General features: G+C 37.7%; 1 long non-coding RNA gene across 1 annotated transcript in view; it reads left to right on the top strand.

Moving 5' to 3' along the window:
• LOC134516586 (uncharacterized) overlaps positions 1-3387 on the top strand; it is a 53973-nt gene extending 50586 nt beyond the window's left edge. The window contains exon 12 of the long non-coding RNA XR_010071367.1: positions 3093-3387. This is a non-coding gene — a long non-coding RNA (uncharacterized LOC134516586). The remainder of the gene's footprint in view (positions 1-3092) is intronic.
• The last annotated feature ends 18228 nt before the right edge of the window (positions 3388-21615 follow it).

Raw genomic sequence — 21615 nt, 5'->3', positions numbered from 1 at the left:
CTTTGTGTTGTTTTGACTTGTTTCAGCGGTACTTCAACTGGAACACAAACTCCCATAGACTTGGAGTACAGCTGGAATCCAAGGCAGGCACATCCGGATTTCTGTGTTAAGTCCTGAGTGAGGATAGTGATAGGAGGTCACTATGGTGTCCATAACTTAGGTTTTAGTAATACTCTTCTATTTTGAATGGTTAATTCAAAAGATATCAGTAAAAAATATCTGAGGAAAGCAATAATGGAAAGAAGAAATTGAACAAAACAGAAGAAAAGAAGTTTGAATTTGAAATGAAAACAGAACCTCGTACTGCTTTGGCTGACTCAGCTTGTCATTTCTTGTTTGTAAGGTAATGAAGATGTGAGAACTTTTCCCTAAAGACATCGTGTTCTTTTTTTTTTCCATAGAAGTTATAAAAATATCAAGAAAAATCCAAAACTGGTCAGAGACCATAAAATAGGACTGATATAAACTCCTCTGTCATATTTATGGAGAGAATGATTTATTTAAAATTATTTATTTTGGCTCTAACAGCCCGATGTATACTCCACATGTAATACTACAACTATTTTTGGATGATCCCTCCCAAAGCACCAAATAGTAAGGTTCACAAAAGCAGCTACCTTTGATCAACCGTCAGTGTTTGGAAATGAGAATTCAGTGCTTGGGCAGTTCAATATCGCATATCACGACATGCTGCTGCTAACGGTGCAGGGTAAAATGATATTTCCCCCCCAGGTGTAGAATGAACCTGTAAATTATTCTCCAACTGAAATGACTCTTTTGATGTTAAACCAGCCAACTGATACTTCTTTAAGTTTACGTTTCTCATTTCAAAAAAGAAACTTTACGTTTCTCATTAGGCTAGATTTTATTAATGGTGTCTCAACGTGTGTGGGAGAGGGTCTTCTGTTCCAAGACCACTTTTAATTATGTATGCTGTGTAAGTGGAACATCAGTGACATCCAGTGGCAGCACACGTTAATCACAGGCATGAATGTTTCATACAGCTTGAGGGGAGTCTCATCAGTTTGCCTCCATTTTCTTATGATTTGGCTCAAGCTTCACTTCTGGGGAGCTCAGGCACATTTTGGCAGAATCACATTTTCTGTCTCAAATAGCGGATGGACAGGCTGTTACTACAGGATCATTTGACAAATAGTAAAGGACGAATGAGATTAATCTCAACTATCAGTTACCAACTCAAAGAATAAGTCGTCTTATATACGGTAGTCTTGTGTCATCCTATAGGATTTTTATTTTTTTAAATACTTGAGCAGAATTTACCAGAATTGCCAAGCAAGAGAGAACCAAGTTTTACAGGAGTGTGTACGAGAAATTATGAATTACGAACTAGAGCTAAAGTATTATTTAGGAATATCCATGGCGACCTTTTTTGTTTGTTTTCTTAAGGTGACAGAACTTAGAGACTTGAATGCAGACTGTAGTAGTGCGCTATTTAAAAATGTGCTAGTATTTTAATAAATAAAATTGTGTTTCCTTTACCAGACAACGGATGCTATTGTACACACAAGGTACCGCACTCTTTCTATCAAACTTTCTTCATTGTACTACAGCAAGATTTTTACCAAAGATTATTCTGAATTCATTATTTCTTGCTGAGAGGAAATGAATAGTAATGCTATAGGATGTCAAGCTCTAAGCTGCAGTATTTGAAACGATCATTCAGTTTCTATAGGCACTAACTGAAGGCAGCAGGCCTTTTTTGTAATATACAGGAAATACATGTAATGAAAAAACACACATTTTAATGTTTTATTGGAAGGGTCTTCTCCTTGTTTACTCTTCTTTCTCAACGTAAGCTCATTCTAATCCTAGAAGGTAAATTGTGTGAAATATATTTAACTAACTGTAGTAAATTTCTGATGGAAAATGCTGCTTTAACTAAGCTAAAATTTTTCAAGAAAACATAAATTCTGACAAAATTTTTAAGGTAGAAAAACTAAAGAAATTATTGCAAATTCCTAATTTTTAAAATTTGAAACCTCTTTCAGTAATATATTTTCATTTAAATATTTTTTTTTATTTCACTTAAATAAATTTTAATATTGTTGGTATTAAACAAAAGCCATCATTCTAAGAATTTCTTTCTCCAGAATCTTGTTTTAGAAAACTTCATTCTGATTTGGAAAACAGAATGTCAGAACTTGTGTTACGTTACCTGTTTTCACTGTGTTTTATACAGGTCCCCCCGATTCAGTATTAGTCATTTGCATTATCTTCTAAATTTAAATTATCTTCTAAAATAAGAAAGTCACAAAAATATGACCTCAAGTATTCAGTTACGTGCTCTGCTCTATCTGCCTTTGAAGAATAGCTGATTATCTACCATGCAATGAAAAAGCAGATACGACACCTTGTTTTCATTAGGTTGGAATTCTAGAACAAGGCCCAAACTTGCATGTGCAATTTTTCAACCTGCGTCTGCATGGATTTGCCCCTGGCAATAGGAGCAGGCTCTACCCTGTGGAGTTCCCACGTAGTTTCAGTCCTTAGTTCTTGGCTAGAGGTTATCATTTTTTTTGTAAGGATGATGATTTCTGTTTCTGGCCCTAATTTAGAGATATATCAGATACAGCAACATCCGCATCAGAGGTAGCAAGTCAGGACTATCTAGTTTTCTTTCTCAATAATTTAATCTGAGTACTGTCACTAGGACTTGACTTCTCTATTTTCGTTATGAGATATTCTAAACCATTTTTAATTCCACAAGAGTAAGTGAAAACAAATCTGAATATGCCTGGTAGCCCGCGATTATTCCGCTCCTAAATGTGTCTGTTTCTGCAAAGAGGTAAATATAATACATTCAGTGTACTATGCCCCAACATTTTATTTTCAGTTTTTATAACTACATGTTTTTCCGTAGCAAATTCAGACATATTGCAGATTAATAAAAACACTTATTTTTTACTTTCTTTCAGTAAGGAAAGCCTACTGTTCTCTGAGTTAATGCAATAAGTTTTTTGATATCACTGTAATGAAGAAGAAATCCTCTGACATCAGCATTAGATTAATGAAAATGAGACTATTTGATGGAAACAGAGAATATTATTTACCTAACATAATTTTTTCTTCAGGAGCGTTGTTCCAGCTCAGCAACAAAAAATGTGGAGAAGCTGCCTATGAACCCACCAGGAAAGATCAGGAGATAGGCCGGGTACCTAGTGGCTGTTTCTGCTCTCAGTGACAACAAATGGCCTCAATTCACCATGCACTGAAAATTCTGTTTCAAGGGGGATTTCAATAATTCAAAATTCTTGCTGTTCCAGTTGGGGAAAACAATGACAATTTTGAAATTATCGTAAAGTTGGGGGAACTAGAGCATTTTTACTTTGCCAGATTCTTTTGCTGACTCTAAAATATTACACAAAATACTTAATAGGTTAATAAAATGCTTAGAATAAATGGTGCTGTGTTGTACAAAAAAATTGTTTGGCTGATATTTTTCTTACTATGTTTGCATGTGGCAATGCTGGAAACGGTGATGTACCAGAAAATGGGAAACAGATCAAATTGGTTAATCAAATGTAAATTAGTATCTTTTTAGGTATCAGAGTAGAGATAAAGAAATTAAAATGCCTTGAAAGGAAAGCCTCTCATATTTTTTTCACTCTGTTGTTTGTATTGCAAAAGTGTGTAGAAGCCAATCTAAGGAAGCAGCTCTATTTTGCTAGATAGGTTCAAGCTAATACAAGAGGTGGCAGCAGTGTGGAAAAGAAGGTGAAAGAATGTGACCACAAAAATGGACCGGATGGTTCTACAATGTTTCGGTTTTTATCCAAGCCAACAGCAGTAAGGAAATAAGCCCGTGAAAGTTAAGCAACTTTCTGATTTCTCAAGAGAATTCATGGTCAGATTTATTCCATTCTTGTGCTATGAAGATGGATTCTCCTATTCTTCTGTGACAAATGACTATTTCTGCCTGTTTATAGGGATGGAAGAAGCAGTCAGAAGAAAAATTCCATGTTATAGCTGCATTTGACAGGCTCTTTGTTTTACTCAGGTTTGTTTGGAAGAGTGAGGAAATAATGCCAGATAAATCCATATGAATATGAAGTCATGTGAGGATCCAGAAGAGAAAAATAGAAAATAAGAAGAAAAAAAAAACCAACCCACCCAAATCTGATGCAGAAGGTGTCATCCCTTCTTACAGAAGGTTTCTTCAAGGAGTGGGAAGTTTGTTAAAATGTTTACAAAAGTCTATATCCATCTTTATTTATTTCACTAAACCAAGGACTACTTTTTTTGCATATGAGGGGAAAATCTTTAAAGCACGCCTGTCACAACGACTCTCCAACTGATTCACAGATTTTACTACAAATGCTTAGCATCTGACATTGTAACTTTTCAGACTGCCACTGTGGCTTCCCTGCTTTTCTTCCTACACTCTGAATCAACCTATATATCAAAAAAGCTAATTTAATTTTGAAGGGTTCATTATCAGTGTGACTTAATTGCTCATTACATAAGAATTCAATTTCTAGAATTTGCACCTCCTATGTTTTTCGGACTCTCACAATTTTTCAGGTTCAGAGCATGACCTGCAACATCCGTTTTCGAGCATTTTTAAACACTGCTTCCGTAAACATGAGCTCCTCTGGACCTTGTGACATGAGGGAAAAAAGCTGATATTGGGTCATTTCTTCATAAAAAGCATTCAGGCCCTTCACTCACACAACACAGCTGCATTCCCTACATTTTCCTGGGTGAAGACAAGCTATACCTTTACAGCTGTTCCCAATAAGGTCACCTGGATACATTGCTTCAAAAGCAAGTGGAAACCACATATGAACTCCTTTTTCCTCTTTTTTGATGTGTTTTTCCTGATCAGGGCTGTCAACCAGTTTCTCTGATGTGTGGATGGTCAAAGCCACAGGTGACCCTGTCCTCTGTCACAGCAATGTGAAAGCTGTGATAGCATAGCCATTTTTATTCAAAGCTTGATATAAGCAGGCTTAATTGATTACTGGTGCTACCACAGCATTCCAGAAAATGTGACTGGGAAAGATGTTTTCAGCCTGAAACTCTTTCTGTTCATTCTAAGGAGGCATGGTGGTGAATCTGCAATTGTATTTATCTTTCTAGAGATAATTGGTGACGCTATGAAATTTGGCCTCATTAAATACACCTGTCATGGGATTAGGTGGAAGTGGGGAAAAACTACAAAATCACATTTGGACTAACCTATACTTTGTCTTGAGTAGTCAAAATATGTGGCACCTGGAGTGTGAGAAGACCATTTTGCTTTCTGTAGGGGTTCTTCAGGTAAGAAACAAACAAATTTTTGATACTTAATAGTGCAGTGTCATATGATTTGTGGTTTCGCATTATCCGGGGTTTACCCTGATCTTTAGATGTGGGCTGTTATTTGAGAAGCTTGAACTACAGTACAGGCAAACATGTGTGGTCTGTGGAAATAATGACAAAACAGATACTCCTTGTCTTGAAAATAGGCACAGCATTCCTTAAGTATGTAAGTTCTAATTTCAGAGGTGTTCTGGAATGTTTCTGGTATTTTTGAATGGTGATAGCTAGAGCCTCCCTGTAGGTAAAAGGGAATACTTTTGCTAGTAAATAGTGAAATGTATAACTGAAAAAATAGAGCTCAGAGTGAACATGAAACCAAACATAAACCATTTAGGAAGTCTCTTAACCTCTGTTTAGTTATGGCTCCTTTCTTGCAAAGATTGCAAAGTAGAGAATGGATTTGAGAAGTCGTTTGCGTTTTAATCCGTCTAACTTCTGTCCACCGTATTTATGGTGAAAGGTAATTTCTTTGCATAAATTTGTAAAACTACCATTCTGCTGGACTTTATAAGCCTAACTTTTCAGAGATTATTCTGCAATTTACTTTCTCCCTTCTAATGTTAAGTTTGTTACAAAAAAAAAATTAGCCTAAAAATAACTTTTTTTTAAAACATATTCTTTAAAGACATGTTTAATGTGACATGAACCTTCGCCCATAGTGAACAAGCTCTAGTTCAAGAACGCAGGTGCTGAGCAAGATTTCCAGCAAAGTTGTTTCTTCTGAAATAGCACACCATGCTATTTGGCACCTGAATGGAGAATGAGGAGGTGCCTTCTCTGCTTTTGCTTCTCCCCTTAAGATTTGCTGGAGGAAAGGTCTTCTTATCGTACTGCCAAAAGGAAACAAAGACAGAAACAGAGAAGAGACAAAAGCAAGTGAGGAAGGAAGGCTCAAATTGAAAAAAAATATAGCACTTCAATGGTTCAGTGCAAAACAGTAGTTGTAAATAGCCAGGGCTAGGAAGGGAAAAGCTGTTCCACTGCATGAGATGCTTGGGTTAGAAAGCTGGAATAGGAGGGGCTAAATACAGTGATTCAGAGATGGAAATGAGAAAGATAGTGAGACTGGAGTAAGAAATCAGCAAAGCAAAAAATGTTCAGAAAGGTCAGAGTTTGGGTTAGAACGATCAGAAAGGCTCATTACTGACTTCAATATTCATATCCAAAACCTGAAAATAACCTGAATTTCTGGAGTCATCATTTCTCTGGTCCCAAAGAGTATTTTTACTGTATGGATAAGTAGTTTCCCATCTCCTTTTTATGACTGGCTTACAATAAATGGTCTACTACTGTAAAAACATTAAACTTTACTGCTGTTCTTAGTTGTTCTATAGAATCAAGTAGAAAAGATCTCTGCAGTGGTTTTAAAATTTGCAAATACAGTAGTGAATCATATAGGTGCTAATATGGTACACAAAAGAATCTGAACTTGCAGTATAGTGTTTTGTAATGTAGATGATTGTAGATAAACTTCATTTAAAGAACACATCAAGACTGCAAAGTCAAACATTGGAAAGCTGCAGAATGCAGAACTCTGTATGAATGTTTATTTTCCTCTCCCGCTTTAATTATAGTTACGTAACTCTTCCTCAGGGCTCCTTCCCTTATTTACTGGATAGGAAGACTGGGTCTGATTACCATTCATAACTGTCTCTGTGAAAAGAAAATGCACATCGAATCACAACTTCATTTGTTGCAAAACAGGCAGACAAGAGCCCCCTTCCTTAACACTTGTCAACTGTACTAACAATGAAGAGACAGAAAGTGCGTGCGGGGGGAAAAAAGCTGCTTGTGATTCAGCAAGCCATGTTCTTCCTTATTCAGGACAGTCAATGGTACTAGAGCAGTGTTTAAGTTACTAATGTATCCAAACACTGTCCTAAATAGTTCATTCTTTAGTACTTGAATTGGATTGAAGACCTAGATCCATAATGTCTTGAGATGCCCTTACCAGTGAGCACAAGTTGGGTATCTAAAGAGTATGTGTCTGGGTGTCTTTCCTGATGTCAACAAACGCTACTATTCAAAGACCTAGTATGTGCTCTGAGGCTGACACAGCTTCCTGATCCCCCATTCTCCAAATGAATGACCTTCTTTATTTACCTTGCCCTCTGCAAGACAACCTTCATAAAGGCAGATCTGTCAGAGGTCGGTGTTTCAGGGTGTGAGTATACAGACTTTCTTGTAGTTAAAATGGCTCTTTGCCATGAGATATCAGAGTTTAAATTTAAGATAACCCTTAAACACTTAAAATCATTGTCCCCTGCTCACTATGAGCCCCATTCTAGTCCCATCAGAGCGTGGCAAAATCCCATTGACTTCAATAGGATCAAGAGTAAGCCTTGCATGTGGCTTTAAAAACTGTATTAGTACTATCTTACATTTATATGTCATAACAATTCTCGAAATCCCACAGAGCTTTTCTGAACAAAACTGTTCTTAAAAAAAAAAATAAAAAAGTTTGAACAGAGCAACATGATGATACATAACCTGCAGAGCTGAAAAGAATTAAACTCTATGTGGTCATGCCAGTATAATGGTGCTCACAGCTTGTAATTTGCAGTGGATTCTGCTACTGTTACTCTAATAAAGAAATGAAGGTCGTCTCTTCTGAGCACACACGTGATACCAGAGCAGAGCAGGAGGCTGTCGCACAGTCCTTTTGTGACATGTGAGGAGACCATCACTGAATTAAACAAGCAGCCACAGGTACCTCGGTAACCATGCTGTGGACAGTGGCACCGTCTCTCAGCCAGTGTTATGTACCTACACTGGTCTGCGGCTTCCGTAAGCTCCTTAGGAACTGGAGCACATTTGGAGGCTTAGGATTTTGTGGTGACATATATTGAGAGAAGATGAAAATTCCTAATGCACTGCAAAACTGAAGGGCATGTCAATGTGGTGACTTTCACTGAGAGAGAGGTTTAGTATCTCAGCTAAAATAAAACGGTGAAAAGTAATGGAAAAATATGAAGGCCCCAAAGTTTAATTGATTTTCAGTATAATTAGAACTTCTGGGGGGATTGCAGAAAAGAAGTGTGAATTTCTTAAACCTTCTAGTATTTTGACGCTCCATTTTTTTCTTTTCTATATATCCATCACATGCAGAAATGAAATACAGAATGCAACACCAGTCCCTTTATAAGGGTAACTTGCTTACAGAAGGTTAATTAATGATTACTTGATTATTAATACTACAGTCAGTCCCACCGATAGAATATCAGAATGTTTTACAGACCAAGTATTAAGTTGAAGTTGGGTATCACATGCACGCATCAATTAAGAGACAAAATAGAAAGTAACTGGACAAAAGGTTAATTTAGTAATTTCTATTGTTTATGCCACCCATGAAACCACATTCAGGGATAACATTTCTACAGCAAGATTTGAACTCCTCCTCTGCCCTCTCTCTGTTCTGTTTTGTAGCATCCTTTCCAATTCCAGTGCATTGAAACAGAAATGGATGATTGTCCATACTGGTCACTTGGACTGATCAAGCTACAGGACACAGTGAGTTTGTGTGGGATCAACTCAGCAGATAAAACCTGTTTTGGTCACCACTACAGGCTTTATTCAAGGGCTTGTAATGACTTTGAAATGGCAGGGATTCTAGATAGTGCTTTCAAAACAAAGGATTACTTATTGATCTTTAGGAACGTAATAAGCATGAAACAGGGTTAAGTTACAAAAGCTGATGTATGCATTGTCTTAAGTTCAGCCATTCTGCTACAATTTAAATATACTCATTTGATCAATCAATAATGGGACTTGGAGAGATATTTTTCTTTGCTGTTGCACATGCTTTTCAAGATTGAGTCCCTGATTCGACCTTTTTTATAAGGCCATCTATTTTATCCATCCCAAAGCCTATGCCAGCGGGTCTTATAAGATTCTGATAAGGGATCTTAAAGCTGGTCAGACTGCTTTACACAATTGATCCAGAGGGCATGTAAAAATCTCACTGTGAGTCTCCTTTTTGACAACTTGGATAGCAAAGAGTTTAGAATCATGGAATACCAGGTTGGAAGGTACCTCAAGGACCATCTGGTCCAACCTTTCCCATCAAAAGCACTGTCTAGACAAGATGGCGCAGCACCGTGTCCCACTGAATCTTGAAAGTATCCAGTGATGGGGAATCCACTGCTTCCCTGGGAAGATTATTCCAATGGCTGGTTGCTCTCGTGAAAACTTTCCTCTTGTGTCTAATTGGAATCTCCCCTGGAGTAACATGTACTCATCACCCCTTGTCTTTTCCATGTGACTCCTTGTAAAAAGGGAGTCTTCATCTTCTTTACAGCCACCCTTTAAACACTGGAACATGGTGATAATGTCTACCCTAATCCTCCTTTTCTCAAGGCTGAGCAAACCCAGTTCTCTCAGCCTTTCCTCATATGTCAGGCTTCCCAGTCCTTTGATCATCTTGGTGGCCCTTCTCTGGACCCTCTTCAGTCCGTCCACATCTTTTTTGTATATCAGGGACCACTGAACACAGTAATTCAGGTGTGTTTGAAGAGTTATTGCTGGTTTTCTGCATAATCTAACCTTCAGATTAAAAATTGTATTCTCAGAGTTAGCTGAGTAGAGACATTGATAACACTAGTTTGAATTTGAACCATATTATAGAAAAAACCATGACAACTATTCAAAGTCACAATCATGTTCCTCATTGAGCTGAGACATAACTCTGAAAAAAAGTCCACAGCATTTTCTAGTTCAAAGGTCCAGATGTAAGCTTTAGAAATGTGGCCTGTACTCCATCCCTTCATCCTCCACTCTCGCAATCCTTTGCACATACTGTCAACCCTGCTCCAGGCTGACTGTGGCCACTGGGACAGAACAAACCTTACCTCACTTTGGCAGACTGAGAGCAATGTAATATCAAAGAACACCTTTATGTTATTCTTGAACCTTATGAAAAATGCTGGCCATTATCCTCTACAAGACCACCTGAAGGAAGGAATATAGACAGCTACAAGTACGCTGGAAGCAGTCGCTGTAAACTGTTTTCTGAGCACGTAGTCCAATTTAAAAGAAATCTTACTTAAAAGAGTGGTGCTTCCATTTTTTTCATATAGAAAACTTCAGTGCATTAAGGTTGAAACACATCTGGGGAAGAAGTGCTCGTGTTGGTGCTTTGGTGGATCCTTCTGAAACAAGTAGTCTGCACAGCACCAGACTGTCTAACTAATAGCACCACAGCCTGGCTTTGCATCCTGCTTCCTTTCCTTAGGAAGCTGCGGACAATATTTCACAGGAGCAGTGTGTTTCTGAGCCTGAAAAGGAGATGAATCAGCTGTAAAATAAGAATTATTCTGGACAAATTAAGCCTCAAATCTTACTGGTTTTAGGTATCAAAAGCTTATGAACGACTGAATACTGAGACGTGGCCCATAGATTGCCTTGAAATCACCTAGATAAGGCAGACAATAAAGTAGTTTTTTACATGCATTGCTTCTTGCAAGTTAGTCCCTACCATATAAAAGCCACAACTAACAGAGTAGTAGAGCATCAGTTAAATTTTTCCTTACAAAAAGCTGCCAGAAACTTACCCAAAACCCAAATATTGCTCTTGGCTCAAACTTGTCCCAGAGGGTTTTGGCTAAAATAGCAGAGCTTTTTAATTATTCTGAAATTGATTTATACACAGATTTATGCAGCTGGGAATTTTGCAGGTCTCTGCACCACGACAAGCAGTTCAATTCTGAGTAATTACCTCTCTTTAACTAGCATTCTGAATGAATTGGGTTAATTTCTCCTCAGTCTGAAGTGAGTGTTCATGCAAATATATTTAACACTTGAGACAAAATTCCCACTTTTAAAATGTAAGACCAGAAGAAAAAAAAATGCTCCCAAAAGTTCACATGGTAGAAAAAGTCATATTTTTCGAACTGTCCGTGGATTTCCTGGAAAAACTAATTGCCCTTTTTCATTGGAATAAATGTTAAGTATACTGGATACACATTTCTGAGATAAAGTTTGTCTGATATTATATTGACATGTAACTTGGGAAAGATTATAAGCAAAAAGAATATCTGGATGGAGACAGTACTTATTTTACTTATATACTTTGACCTATTTAAAATCTGACTTCAGAACAGAGTTCAGCACAGGTCTCCTGAGAGACCAAGCTAAATGTGTATAGTTGTCACTCAGAAAGAAAATAATCTTCTAACTGATAGGTAAGCATAGAAGAATCTGTGGAGCAGCCTGTCAGAGTGACTTTTCAGACAGATTCACATTTGCTGATGCAATCCAAATACCCTGAACATCCCTAATACTTACTTCCTAGTCTTCATTTGGTCTATTGACTCAGGCTGTACGGATAAAAGGGTTAGGAGAACAAAACTCTTTACCAGCCCCCACAAATGAGACAGTATGTTTCATTCCTGTGAATAGCTATGAAAGTCAAGAATGGCACTTACTGGACCAGGAACTATGTGGAAAATACCCCAATGTGTTGATTGAATTAAAGCCTTTATAGGAACTTTAACACTTGAAGAATACAAATTAGGTCTGCATTGGCAAATTTATTTCTGGATTGTCCTCACTTCTGAGTGCTAGGTTTCTTTTGATAATATTATTTTGTTATATATCTGTGGGGTTTATTAACTCTCCTTTATATAGACATTGATCAAAACCGAATCAAAGTTGAAGAGTGGTTATCCACGGTGGCTGCATTGAACTAAAGTATTCAGCCCTAAAGTTGAAACAGCAATATGCTTTCGCCATATTAAATATAAACCAGGATAGAATACTCTTGTCACATGTAACCCAATCCTACCTGTTATATTTAATATATCTTGTAATAAATTGCCATCAAAATCTGTAAAAATTCTTTTACAATAAAGAAGCAGCTTTGATTCCGGGAGGATCTTAACTCTAAGCGTATGTATAGATCAATTCCTGTTCAGGAAAGCTCTATCTCTACATGCCTACATAGCTGAAACACCTAATACTTAAGTGTGTTACGTTGAACACACGCTTCAGCAGTTTGCTTGCAAACACACAGCTAGGAGACAGACCAACAAAGGTCAAATGAACCTGAACGCTCCAGCTGAGGAGTTAAGGACAATAAATGAATGCTGGTCTTCAATATGGCTGGCAAATATGGTGCCTGCAAGAGGGAGGGTGTCTTGTGAAGCAAAGCGATGTGGGGAAGACCAGATTATCCAAAAGGGCACCCCGAGTGGGCCACTCTTATGTCAGCGTGTAGCTCATTTTCACATTAAAATTCTTAGTTAACGAATAATAAAAGACCACATACAAACTATTACAATGCATTAAATGGTTTTTATCACGCTGAAAACACCATAGTTTTGTATCCTAAAATGTAAACTAAAATGTCAGAGCAATTAGGAATTGTCACTGCAGCAGGCATATTTGAGAATACAAATCAAGAGATGAGTTCTTACAAATTCTATCAACAATACAACACTAAGTAAGTCAATTTCAGGGACAAAATTTTAATTAAAAGCAAGTGGAATGCACTGGCTATATTGAGAAATGAATAAACTTATTGTTTGACCTGTGTAATTGTAACTAATTCCACCATAGGGAACACAGTATTTGTATGCTTTTATCGCGTTTAATAGATGAAGATGTGGTCATTCATTTGGAGGTGTATTATTCCATCACTTTGACTGCAATTTTCCCAAGTAGCCTCCAAATTTGACACATACAGACTTTGAATGTGCATATTTGTGGTGATGAATTCTGCTCATGTAAAATTCACAGGAGGTGAGCTTGGTTTAAATGCTGAACACATTACCTGAACAACCTCAGGAGAGTATTTAACAGAAGCATGATTTGGTGAGCAGAGTAGAATCTGCCTTGACTCTCTTCTCTCCTTTTGAATGTAGAGAACAGTCTGTTCTTACAAAACTTGAAATATCTAAATCTTGGCACACTATTACAGAGAAAGGAATCACTTGCTGTGCATTTGCTAGAAGTAGCCCTCCTGTTAGCTTTCATGTGAAGTACCTTATATCCATTCAGATATAAACACATTGGTTTAGTCTGCATCTATGATTGCTAGACTGGGAAAAGGAGACAACAAAAAGGAAAAAAAGAAAGCAACACAGAAGATGTAGAAGTCTAAAGCAAAATCTGAAATCAAGCTTATCTGTTACCTCTGTCCTTTTTAGCAGTCCCCTCCACACTCCTCCTCTTCCTCTTTCTCTCTTTTTTTTCCCCCTTGATTTCTCCCTTAGGTATCTATTACACTTCCACAGTCTCTGTATATCTATCCTGCTTTCTGTACCCATCTTGGTTCTTGCTTCTTTCTCCTTCATACTCATGGCCTGTTTCCCTAGGTCTCTCCCCTCCTTCTTTCTTGTTTCTTTTTTGCCCCAATCTTTCCATACCTTCCTGACATCGCTAACCCCTCTCCATTCTGCTCATTTTCCAGTTGCTCTTTTCTGTTTCCTCTCACTCTTCTCATTCTTCTCATTTCCCTTTCTCTAGACTACCTTTTTGCTCTCTTTCCTCATTCTGGTTTTTCATTCTCTGTTATTTTGTATTGGGTCCTTATCCTTGTCTAACTCTTTCATCAAGCTTCTGTCTCTTCTCTTCCATTTATCTCCTTTATTTCTTTACCAACCCTTTATGTTTTTATTCCCAGTGCCCTACAGTTCTCTACCATTAACTACTCTGCTTGTTCTCCTCTTTTTCCCTGTAGCTCCGTTTTTCAGTAGAAAATGTCATCGAAATATGGGGCAGTTTTTATCAGCACAGTGATGTTGCAGACCTGATCCACTCTGTTTAGTCATTTCCATTTCAGTGTACGCAGCTTTTTACTACTAATTCCTTTGAAGTGTGAAATCCATTGTTCTGGTAAAATACTACAGTAATGCTTTGTGGGGGGGAAAAAGCCTACCTGTAATGGAATGTTAACTTGCTAAATCAAAATCACAATGTCGGACAGATATGTAAATAATGAGATATTTATACTAGCTGTCACTCTACCTTATCTAGAAAATAATTCAGTAGTTCTTATACACAATCATGCCTGGCATGTATTTTGATGTGTGATAACTGTAAAACATTATCAGTGTCAGGAACTGTACATACTCGCGTCATTTTTCATTTTAATGGAGCTGAAAGTGCTGAGAACAAAGGCTCGCAACTGATGCAAATCTTCTTCTGATTAATGCCAAGTTTGAAGTATGTTGTGCACGAGAGAGACTGCACAGCCTTGTTTCACAGAGTCCGTAAGCATATGCAAAGGAAATTGTAACTGAAAATGAAAAGAAAAAAATATCTTTAATGTTTTGGAATTGATTAGGCCTGTATCCAACTGATTGCAGGCGTTCTTTGTGTGCATTAAAACTGAGCATTCATAGAATTTTAAGTACACTGCAGCAGTTTGCTAAATATTTGTTGTAACAACATTCTCTTTCCTTCTATTTAAAAAAACCCACCCTAATCTAGGCATTCTGACTCATTTTATATGTTTGCAGAGATTAAAATGTTGCTGCATTCTTGGAACATATGCTCAAACAGTTTTATCATCTGCTCCTAGTTTTCTCTTTTCCTATGTCCTTTTACTCACAAATGTCATTTATCCCCGTGAAGCAATAGGAAACCTCTGTTAAACAGGCCGTGGAAAACGATAATATCCACTTTCAAACTGTGACTACTGCCAAATGCATACATGGGAAATGATCTTTATGTCTGTCCATGCAAAGAGTCTATATTGGCTTGTTATGTCTTTGAACATAAGATGAGGTAATCAGGAAGAGCAGTTTGTGCCGTAGAGGAAGGTGCCTGGATGAGTTCCACGTCCACTGGCTGGCATGAGCTGCAAACCCTGCTCTACATTTCCTCTCCTCCCCACCAGGCAGCCAGTTAGGGTTACTCTGCACCCATAGGAATAAGACTGATTAGGATGTGAAGAGGTAAAGACACAATGTCAGGGCTGCTGATTTCTGTTACATTAAATAGTGAAGCGAATGTTGAGTGGAATGGCGGGACAGAATTCCAATATGTTGTCCTCTGATAGAGACAGTCCCTTTCCCTGGTGCCCATTTCAGCTGTAGGAATATCCAAATGTCACACAGTAGACATACCGAATCTTAGGAAAGTCATATAACCCAGAGGATATATGTCATACATGCAGAATATTGGGAATGCCATATATCCCAGGGAACCAAGATCAAGATGGATCAGGTTCAAAATGCTCCGAATCCCGTCTTTTTTTTATATACTCTCTAGCACCAATTTATAGAGACAAAAACTTTACACAAAGTAATTATACAGTATTAGAAGCATCCCAATTAGATTTCTTAAGAGTCACCCCACCTACTATGCTAAAAGTATAATCAAGCCAAAATTTATGCAAGAGTGAATTAATTTTCTCTTACACTTAAACCTTCTATTATAGTGGCAATGGTACAGAAACTTCTGCCAGTTCTCCTCAGAGGTGTCCCAAGATGGAATTTTCAGATACACAAAATATTTTTGAGATTTAAAAAACTTGTTATTTTGCCTTTGTACTCTATTTCTCAAAAGAGGTAAAAGTGTAATTTAGGAGGAATCAAAGTAGTGGGCATGGTAGCTTCCCGCTAGCTCAGCGTCCAGCTACCTGTGGAAGAACCAGGGAGAGCAGAGATAAAAGATTTTATAGAATGTACCAAAACACCTTTGGTTTCTTTAGTGTGAGGGCAGGTCATGAACTAACAAGAGAAGTACAATTAAATTTAGATGGAATTGTACAGAAAATATTTATTTTCTGGCATTAGCATTTTCTTTCCCAAGGTCTAGTCTTGATCATAGCCTGCCTTCTCTTGTGTAGGTATGCAATCCTACATGGCCCAAGACAGCAAGCACCTTGCAGAGTGCACAGGTTCTTTTTTTTTTTTCCTTTAAGTATTTTGTGTCTCTTTGGCTCTAGTCCAACAAAGCTCCATGAGACTACTTCTGTAGGGCAGTGCTGTAAGTTTGTGTCATTGTTTGAATCTTTACAAGATGGGGTTTTGCAAAAAATACATGAGTCAGTTCTTTCTCACACCGTTTTCACACTCGTGCAGCAAAATTAAACTGTCACAAAATGTTTCCCTGCTTCCTTTGCTGATATTGTGTGCTATGAAATGGAGAACTAAATCTCTTTCTCTTTTCATCTGTTGCAAAGATGCGAAACACCCTGAGGTTCAGGGTAAAGATTTAAAACCATAAGGACAGTTTCTTGTGAGCTCAGAAATGGTTCTTATGTGTGTGAATATATGTGTGCATGTACGTATGTGCATCCCGTGAGAAATTAACCTGAAGAAAAAAACATAATATAGGGTTATCTGGGTTCATATCTGCTTTGCACAGAAGGGCAGCCTTACACACAATTTCTTGTTTTACACAGATGCATGTCTGTAAGAGTTCTTATGCTTCCTATGGAACAAGGTCATGGCTTTGGTCAGTTCTTTGTCAATAAAAACTCATCACTTCACGTTTTACCTCCTTTTGAAATACTTTCCTGGTATTTTTCAAGTGCCTTCTGCTATATACTAGATAACACACAGCTTTAAAAGTGATCATTTTGAACTTAATGACTTCCTTCTACCCTTCTGTTCTTCTTGAGATAGGAGGCAGAACTCTTCTCATTTTTTTTTTTTTTGACTTATTGTCAGCTGATCATTTCAGGAAAGTTGCAGTTTTTATGGGCACCCTGGTGAATGTAAAAATGTCATTGGTACACTCTCCTGGAACATACCAAGTACTAAAACCTGGATATCCTGGGAGCAGCATTTTTGTTAGCTTATGTTTAGAGTGGTGAAGAATGAGGATAGTTGGTTTAAGAAATACTTAATAGAAAATATGTGTGTGAAGTACGTGTTGAAAACTCAAGTCTACTGTTTTCTTTGTCTATACATTATGAACTCTCTTCTGCTTTCCATGATGAGTCATTATGTTACTTCGGAATTTTTTTCCCCATACCTCACAGGATCCCACACAAGCTTTCAAAAAGTCACCAAGAAGACAAAAAAAAGCGCCAATTTAAATAACATACCAGGGCATATTTTACTCCTCCATTTGCTATGAAATCCCAGGAAAAAAAATTGTGTATGAGCAGTTTTCTATCAATCTTGTGCTAAAAGGCTGTTAAGCAAGAGAAGGAAATTCCTAAGGATGAGAACATGCAAATACCCTAAAGAAAGTGCTGCTCTCTGAGGGGCAGACACTTGAACTTTTTATGAAGTTCAAGGAATCTTTCTAAAGTTACGAAGCACCTTGAGACAGAAACATCTTCTTGAAGCACCCAGACTGTTGCTAGGCAGAGGATCATAAATTATGGAATGCATAGATTTTCAGTCCTCACACCATTTTTATGTCTGGCAGAATAACTCTATCTGTTATATCTTGTTGCTACCCAAGAAGATTTATTAAGGTGAAAAGCATTGTATCTTTACTGAAAGAATAGCAGTGTACGCCTTACTATATATATGTGTCCTATCTAAAGCAGTTTGTATTTGTGCAGGAGGCTTATACAGTCTATTTTTTCCTGACTTGAGTGATAAATTTTTGGAAGACTGCAGGAATAATGATCTGGAAAATATATTTTCCCCACAAGGCTCTAATATTTTTTTTTTTTAGCCAGTGGCTTTAGGATCCCATAAATGGTACAGATTTTTGGCAGGTATAAAACATTCCTGGAGACTGACTACTAATGACAAGTTAATCCATGATTAGATTGCTCCAAAAGAAGAGACAAAAAAAATCTTGTGTACTTTTTTTCCTTAATTTTTAGGGTTATTTTGCCAGAGGCTCTGAAAACACAGGACCATAAAGCCTTAAGATATTACTAGGGCTGGGTCTTAGGTGGTCACAATTTTGATGATGCTATTCTGCACAAACAAGGTTAGTTTCTAGGAAAGAACTGATTATTCCTCTTGTGCTTTATAGTATGTAGTGAATAAAATTATTGTTCATAGCTGTACCTATTCCTGCCCTTTTCCTGTCTTAATAAGGGCTACTGAAATAATGAATTTTGGAAAGGAAGGTTACCTGGGACTAACTGTTGATAAAATGTACAGCACATAGCTTGCATTGTTGTTAAGGTGTGGTGGTCAATACGGTTAAGTTACTTGAATAAGAACTGTGATTTTTTTTTTTTTTTTTTTTTTAATTAAACTGTCTTATTTGATAAAGTGAGGGTCATCAAGAAAAAAATATATTTCCCCACCTTTTACGACTTCTCCTATTGCCTTTTCAAAGAAAATATTCTTCTCTTGCTTAGGAATGGATCCTCTTGTGTAGCAGTTATTTAGTATAAACTACAGGAAATTAGAGAAAAGTCACTGACCGGAAAAATTAAAAACTCTTAGCTCTACAACAGCTGTTAAAACTACTAACATAGTTAGTAAATCCCTGGAGGGATTTAAAAGACTTGTAGACATGTTTTTTAGGGATGTGGTTTAGCGGTGGACTTGGAAGTGTTTGGTTTATGGTTGGACTCAATGATCTTAAGGGTCTTTTCAAACCTAAATGATTCCATGATTCTGTGCGCCTTATTCCACAAAAACTTTTGTATATTTTCCCTCTGCACACATCCCCCGAATATCACTCAGTTTTTGGGCACCATTTTAATTTTTATGCCTTCTTCAATGCCTGTGTGCTCTCATTATTACAAACCGTATTTTGTCATATGAAGCACAATTGTATTGAAAATACTAAAAAAAAAAATAAACAAATAGTCACCAAAAAGGTCTTGAAGGGATGACACTTTTGTGACTAGACAAATGTGCTTTCTGTATTTTTCCATCTACCTCTCTCACGGAAAAAAAGAGAATGTTAAATAGCAGTAAGAAAAAGGCCAGATGGAATAGCTGTCTCCAGAAAGATGCTTGAATAGCTTTGCCCTGATGAGGTATTGCTACAATACATCAACAAAATGCAGTTTCTCTGAGGTAGTTGCTACTTGCCAAATACTGCAGTCGAGGAAATAATCTCTGCTTGTTTTTAGCTGAATGATTTTGGGACTAGAATGATAGTAGGTAGACTACAGAACTCTCCAGAATTAATTTTTATAAATACGGTTGATATGAAAGGCAACTGTTTGAATTTCAGACATGTTCCAAGTAAAAGCATATACAAATTTAGATGATTAAGCTTTTACATTTTTTTGCATATTTGCTAAGCTATGCTCCACATGCACTTCTCCAGCATATGTTATAGTGAGAGAAAGTCAAAGATAGACCTTTAGAAGGAAGTTCTGGCTTGAAAAATGGTTTGATGTGAAATTCTCCCTGGGGGTGGGAAATCATACCTGGCCTTTTAAACTTCTTATATTCAAAACATAGGTAGGTTTTCATACTTTATGTAGAACTGAGACAGCATTTCAAAGGGCGCGTTTTACTATATCCCAAAAGAGGCTCTGGATGACTGAGGAAATTAATACAGTCTTGCTCAAAGTACTGATGTTTATCTTAATTTTGTAGCACAAACCAGAAGAAATGGCCCTATGTCTTTACCTATGGTTAATTCTTTTTGATTGTTCATCTTTCCTTCTTCCATATTCATTCTTTTCCCCTTACTATGCTACTGCCCTATTGCCTTTTCCACAAATTCAGTGTCAATGATCACATCAGCCTGCTTCAGCCATGACCTCTTCAAAAATCCAGCTATTTCAGAGGACGGTTACTCTTCTGTTTCTCTAACCCCAGCTCTATTTCAATGCAGTTACAGCATGGCGGAAAAGAATAAAACTAGCAGAGGATATAATTTGTTACCTTTTGTAGGGACCTTAGGTTTTGTATCTTAAGTGGTCAGTTCCTTGTTAGTTTAATGAATATGCAAAATTTTCAGCCTTATAAATACACTTCAGTTCTGGACCAATATCTCATAAAGCATGAAATACTGGCATGATTCAGGTTGCATTAATTGGTTATCTTTGGGATCTTTTCCTGACACAATAACAGACTTCAATTTTATCTGCACCTGTAGTGGCTAAAATTCACCCGTGACATTTATCTAGTCCTTACAGTCACGATACACTGTTTGTTAGGATATTGGTATTATTTAGAAGCCAACAGACTTTAATAATTCATGAAGCAACATAGGTCCGGAAAGCAAAAGTGTACATGTTGTCCACATACAGATCAAATATGTAAGGGCACTAAGAAAAAATATAAAGTTACCAGAATGCTGAGATTAAAGCACAACCCTAGCTATGTGTCTGATTTATTGATGCTTTTATTTATTTTATGCATTTTTTAATATCAAGTCCTTATTTAAATTCCCAGGGTAATATCTAAAATTCAAAGCTCAGTCTTTGGGTCACTAAATCCTGCAACTTAACGTTTTTCACAATGTATCCGTTTGTGGTGGTTTGTGTGGTTTTACTTCCCTTTTTTTGTTTGGGTTTTTTTTTGGTTGTGCTTGTTTGTTTGGGTGTTTTTAGAGTTTTAATACGCACCAAAGCAAAAATACTTTTCAAATACTTAGTGGATTTACTTTGACAAATTTGTACGCTGTAATAACCTAGCCTGCATAAATGATTACTTTCGACTGTGCTTGTGATAATTTTCTATAGCAAATGCTAGAGGGACCAGCATGGGTAATGGATTATTCCAGTGGGCGCTCACAGGCAGGGAAAAAAATGATGGTGAATTTCATGCTGGTGTCAGGTTTGGCTGATCCAGAAGAGGGCTGGAGAGATAATCAGCAGATTAGGGCTCTGCACACTAGGAACACGGACATTGTTGCCAGGGGTCAAGGAGCAGCGGGGACTTGCCGCTCTGCAAGGGAAGGTGAGACAGGGGAAGCATGGTAACAAGCGCCTAGGACAAAGGGTAACGGTTTTAAACTGAAAGAGGGTAGATTTAGATTAGATATTAGGAAGAAATTCTTTACTCTGAGGGTTGTGAGACACTGGAACAGGCTGCCCAGAGAAGCTGTGGATGTGTCATCCTTTGAAGTGTTCAAGGCCAGGCTGGATGGGGCTTTGAGCAACCTGGTCTAGTGGAAAGTGTCCCTGCCCATGGCAAGGGGGGGCTGGAACTAGATGGTCTTTAAGGTTCCTTCCAACCCAAACCATTCTATGACTCTATGAACACAGCCAGTAGAGGCAGTGGCTTCCTTGTAGGGGCCCCATAGCCACAGTACCCGACTGAGGCAAGTAGGTCTGGTGAGGGCAATCAGAAACAATGCAGTGATTGCCAGGCTGCCCAAGGTCACCAAAGGAAAAGGGACAGCCCTCAGCTGTGCCGTCTCTAAGCAGTCCCTGACCCCTAGACCTCCTGGAGGCGGGACGCTCTCAGGGTTCTGCCATCAAGACTGGTCAGCATGAAACTGTTAGTGACCTGA

The sequence above is a fragment of the Chroicocephalus ridibundus genome, chromosome 5 (genome assembly GCF_963924245.1).
Source record: "Chroicocephalus ridibundus chromosome 5, bChrRid1.1, whole genome shotgun sequence".
In the NCBI taxonomy this organism is placed as follows: domain Eukaryota; kingdom Metazoa; phylum Chordata; class Aves; order Charadriiformes; family Laridae; genus Chroicocephalus; species Chroicocephalus ridibundus.
Note: the sequence above shows the minus strand (reverse complement) of the source record. Positions and strands in the feature narration are given on the sequence as shown.